The sequence below is a fragment of the Cheilinus undulatus genome, linkage group 15, assembly GCF_018320785.1.
Source record: "Cheilinus undulatus linkage group 15, ASM1832078v1, whole genome shotgun sequence".
NCBI lineage: Eukaryota > Metazoa > Chordata > Actinopteri > Labriformes > Labridae > Cheilinus > Cheilinus undulatus.
Window position 1 is genome coordinate 16,116,797 of NC_054879.1, and position 5,647 is coordinate 16,122,443.

Genomic DNA, 5,647 nt, shown 5'->3' on the forward strand with positions numbered 1-5,647 from the left:
GAAAAATGGAAGAACCATATTTGGACATACACCTGTTTAGGGATGTAGGATGTTGTCTATTTTGAGGCATATGACCAACTCATTTAGCAACCATGCTAAGGCCATTTTCTCGATTAATAACAAATTTGTAACTATAAAGAGTGAAATATGTGATTTCAGTAAGTTTTACAAAAAAACAAAAGTTTTAATAAATTGCATGAAACTGATTTTATTTTTATTTTGAGTCTCATCCCTGCTAAAATTAATTAAGTTATTCAATATTCCTATTTTATTATAGGTCTCTTGTTGGAATTGTAAGATAAAAATGGTGGTACCACCATGACTTCTGCAGTATTCTTAAGTTTATTTTAACTGTGACAAAAGTGAAAAAGTATTGGGATATCTGCTAATGATACTCCAGGGCTCAAATCAAAAATATCCAAGTACTTTAATGAGTGCCATATAAAGGGTTAACTTGCATTCAGTACATCTTTAAGCACCCAATCTTTTTTTGAACTGTGGCGGAACATTTGCAGAGGTTTTAAAATGATGTGACTTGGACAGTTTTATGGCAAACAAGCACATGGGAGGATTACATGTTGCATTTGACAACAACATTTTGACTTTGAAAACAAAGTTAATTTTGATTTACTGAAGAACCTAAATTTAGTTTGACTTATAGTTTTAGTCGATTTTGGTTTCAGAGGGCTAAATTGTGGATTTCATAGATGGTATTAGTGCTCTTGAAAGCTCACAGACGGCAGATGCCTGCCTGACTGTCTCCCCCACTAACCTCCTTTAAACAAATCATTATTTTCAGGGATTTTTCCCTCCTCTGATGTTGGGTTCCCATGATTCACATTCATCAGCCGTCCATGTCCTGGAAGATGACAGATCAGGAATCATCTGTATGTGCAGCTGCAGCTCCATCAGAAGCCGATCTGTAATGGGAAAATGTATGATTTACATCTGGGATGACGAAGAATTGCAGCTGAGCTTCAGCTCGTGTCTGAGATGGACTACAGATGATGTCAGGGCCTGCCTGAGCACGGGATCGCTCAGCCGCTTGACAAATTGCCGTCTTTGATTTTATTGGTGTTTGACCTTGAAACTGATGTGGGATCCCTTCATATTATGAGAGGGCATAGATTATGAGCCAATGTGTTTTCAATAGAGGGCAGATCAATCCATGAGAGCTGGTTTACGAGCGTTTTGAAGTGGTTATGCAGGGAGTGCTATAATTGAGAAGGACAGGGATCGCCTTTCAAAAAGCCTTCTCCAGGGCAGACAGGGCATCCTTAAAATCATTTACAATATATCCATTGCTGCAGTGTAATAGGATCTGAGCCCAACTGGCAGCTATAGCTTCAAGCTTTCATACTGTATGAGGTCTCCAACTGGAAATATCTTTCTTTCCGCTGTAATAGTTGATTCATGCCATTGTTAAAGGCTCTGGAGAGAGAATGCAAACCAGGATTAGGAAATTTCCTCTCACAAAGGTTACTGAAATGTATGTAATTTATATAAAAACATGAATGTCACAAAAAGCTTGAGCTTCAATTTGAAAGCCTTATGGAAACTATATTTATAAGTTTAAGGTCTTCAAAAGTGTGACCTATTATAAGTAAGTGGTGATTGCTTTTTTGAAGCTGCAATGCTGAACAGTATATTCAGTTTAATCTAGTATGAAATACACACAACTTCATGCTTTCCTGTGTCCTTAATTATCCTCAGTGGCAAACTTACGAACACAAGGTTTCCTTCTAAGATGGTGTTTTTGTGTTTATCTGATCTGCGTCCCCATCTTACAAACAAATCATTGAATCTGTGGAGAGGACTTGCTGGGAGATAAACAAGGCCAAAGACCTTGGACTAGTCCTGCTGCTAATCCTGTGCAAACAAAAACATAAGAGCATTTATATACAAGCAGACATCGATTTAGTCTCTCTGAAATGTGGAATCATGAAAGGATGGGCAGTGACAAAGTCATTTCACTTCACTGCTGTATTCAAGTATAATACAGTCTTATGGGTTTTTTATTTAAAAGGTTGGGATATCAAAATATGGGTACAAATTGCTGAGATGCACCATCATTATCACAACAGCATGCAGCTGCCAATGTTGAACACTGCATGAGACCTGGCACATCTAAAAATATATATATCCTCATTCATTGTGTATTGAAAGTGGCTGCTATGCTGCTCAGTCAACATAACAATGCTGACCAGATCAGAAGGGGTTGGTGCCACTTTTTAACCATTTTTCAGCCTCTTTAGGTCACATCAGCATACCACTGAAGCAGTTAGCTCAGATGTAGCTATAGTAGAGCAGCAGTTACATCGTGCTGGACTACATTTGTTTATTAGGAAAGGTCTGCTTTGCAGAAAATCACTCTTCTCCCAACATGGTTTGGTCAGGATGGTTTGCGATGGTTACAACACAGGTCTGCCTGGGGAGTGGTTAGCTCAGATGAGCTATGGTGGCAGTTTTATCAGGGCAGGACAACTTTTTTTTTTTTTTATCAAAAGAAGAGAAAAGAACCACACTGAAAGACCTTCTACACGGTAAAGGTGTATTTGCTCTTCTAAAGATCGGCTTCAACCCAACTATTGTTGTCATCGCTGTGTGACAGGGTTAGTGACTGAAAACAACAGAAAAAATGATATTTTACTACACGTATTAAAATTTAGGATACTGTAAGAATGTAATAAGAAAAGAAGACTTAGAGCATTGTGTGAGGTTGGGTTTCGCATGTATCCCCCTCTGAATTCTTTCCTTTATGATGGATTACAGCCTCACACACAACATGGCCCATCAGCATACACATGGGTTTGCCATTTCCCTAATCCAACTTATATCAAAAGGCACAATTTATTATCCCTTCTCCTCCTTCTCGCCCCCCTCCCATTTTTCTTTCTCCCAGGCAGTGATGAGGTATGGAGAAACAGAAAGGATTAGGTTACCAGGAAATTGAAAAGGTGCGGGAGCAGCCAGAGATGTGAGATTACCTCGGTTTATAACACATCGACTGATGAGGATAACACGTGTGTGCTTAACATGCTGTGTGAGAGGGTCTGGCCTACGGGGTATAGTGGGAATGGAGGTGGTGATAGACTGAACGATACCTGCAGATAAATTACAACACAGACAGGATTAGATTTGGGCATGTGTTGTGGTTTAGACCTCGGAAAGGTGTGTACAAGCTTAAATCGGATTATGATGAAGGGCAGAGGAAGAACGTGTCCGTCAGACGTGGTGTATTTCTACGCTTCATTAGATGTATACGGTATGCAAAAACTGACACAGATGGTCTTTGAGGAAATGATTCCAACCTCCTGTAAACCTAGCCGTTAGCCTTTCTTACACTGCCACATAATGATGGTTTGTTTCTTCAGGGAAATTTAATGCAGGGACGGAGGGAGTGAAAATAAATTAATACGGACCCCGGAGAGGATGCGTGCATGCAGATGATATGTTTGTGTTTGTGATTATATTTGTAACAGGACAGCATTCATATGAATAAATCACTGATGGTGAGCATCATGTAGGTGTGTTTCTATTTCTGAGAACGAGTCGGTTCGACAGACGACAGCAGGGGGTCTCTTTAGATGCTCCCTGCTGTAAATCAACCCTGGAGTTCTCCTCAAATGTAATTACCACTCTGTAATTATTGCCTAATTACACTTTATGGCAAATGAAAGTGCCTCTAATAATTTCTGTTGTCTCCAGATAGAAAATAAAATACAGCTAAGGTGTGTGTAGATGCTGCAGAATGACAATAGTGTGTCATATTTTCAGAGGGAGGCATTGCTTTATGGATAATAAGTAGAACATAATGAGCAATAAATTCAATCATTAACTCTAATTTCCCTATTGCCATTATCCTTGTTATAATGGTATTCAATGCACAATGTCAATGGAGACCTCAAGCCACCAACTCATATGTGAGCATAATAAGTATGCAGCAGGTATGTGCCATGATTTTATATCGTCCACTGAGCCAGAAAATCAAAGGTGAGGGAAGAAATGAGCATATTTCTATTGTGTTAATTACATTCTGGCTTCAGAGGTCTGTTGTATAAGATTATATCTATGGGGAAATGTACATATTTGTTCAGAACCCTATATCCAATATGCACAAATAAATATCCAATGGGAATTTGGGCATAATTCATTATTAGAGAGTGTAATTAAGAGTCAGAATCAAAATAAAAATCTGATAATAAAGAGTTACAGCAGTGAGATACAGCTCGCGGCTGTTTTGTATATAGTTGCAGCTCCTACAAACTCCCCCCAAATGTTTAAGACATTTATTCTCAACCTTGGGCCTGGAGCACCAAAGATCTCACTGGTGGCATTAGGCTTTGTTTGCTCTGAGAAGTGAAAAGGGGCCTGGTTAAACCCGCTTTGTCTGCATGGTGCGTGTTTCCATGTTTTCAACAGTTATTCGAACCTTTATTGATTCACTGAGACATTGAGGTTCCCTTTTTCAAATGCCATCAAGATTATAAGCACATTTAAATGTGACACAAAGTGCACTAGAACAATCATAAAGGCAAAACACACATCCAGTCACAATAAAAGATGAATGGAAATCAAGTGATCTGGCTTCCTCACACAGGCCTGAGACCTTCTCGTTAGGTTAAAGACCCTGTAAAGTGAAATCCAAAATTTGTTTCTTAACACACTAGATATGTTGCTGTAAACATGTGAAAATACTGAGATGTATGGGTGACTGAATTTTGGATTTAGACCATTAGAAAGTTTGTCACCTCTCCTGGCTGGGTTTAATTTGGGTGGGGCAAATATGTGGGCTGGTGATGCCACAGGCATCTATTTCTTCAAGACAGCGTGGACTTATCAGCATGTTTGTGCTGCAAGGATGTATCAAAAGCTACACTAACCCTAACCCTAACCCCTAACCCTAAAATAATGAAGTATCAGAAGCTTGCACCATATTTCTGATACTTCATTATTTTAAAAAGACTCCATGCTGCTGCTCATTGTACATTTTTTAATGGAAGAGAAGGGTGTTTTTGGATTGTGGCTCTTTCAAAAATCTGTTCTGTCAATGACACTTTTCAGTAGTGTGGGGTCAAGTACCACTCAGCCACACAAAAATGTAAATCTGATGATATGAGTATGAGTCAATGCAACACTTTATTAATGAAACAAGCCTCAGCTCAAACACAGGCATGTGGTTCCCTTCTGTCAAACATGGACCAGCATATCTGGGTCAAATGAAACAGCTTTGTGACAGCCTTGGTGTGTTGGAACATCATTTAAGTGTGTAACTGTTGGAATCCCTGAGGTTCAAATCCCTTAGAGCCCCCATGCTGAAAATAGCTGTAGAGAATGTAGTGTGAGGTGTGTGACTGTCATTATCTCCATGTTAAAGAAAATCCCTTAAATCATGTGTCCATATTAATGCCATTTTTGAGTTAAAAATAATGCAGGTTATAGTCTGTAGCGCCACATTATGTAATAATCCTAACCATAGGACTTAGTGTGGGCTCCAAGGTATGCCCTATCCAACTACCTTGCCCTAACTCTAACCGCTTAGTGACTTCTGCTTAAACCTGACCCCCCTTTAGGGCTCTAGACTAAACACCTAACCTTAACCCTAGGACTTAAGGTGGGCTCCAGGGTATACCCTACTACCTTGCCC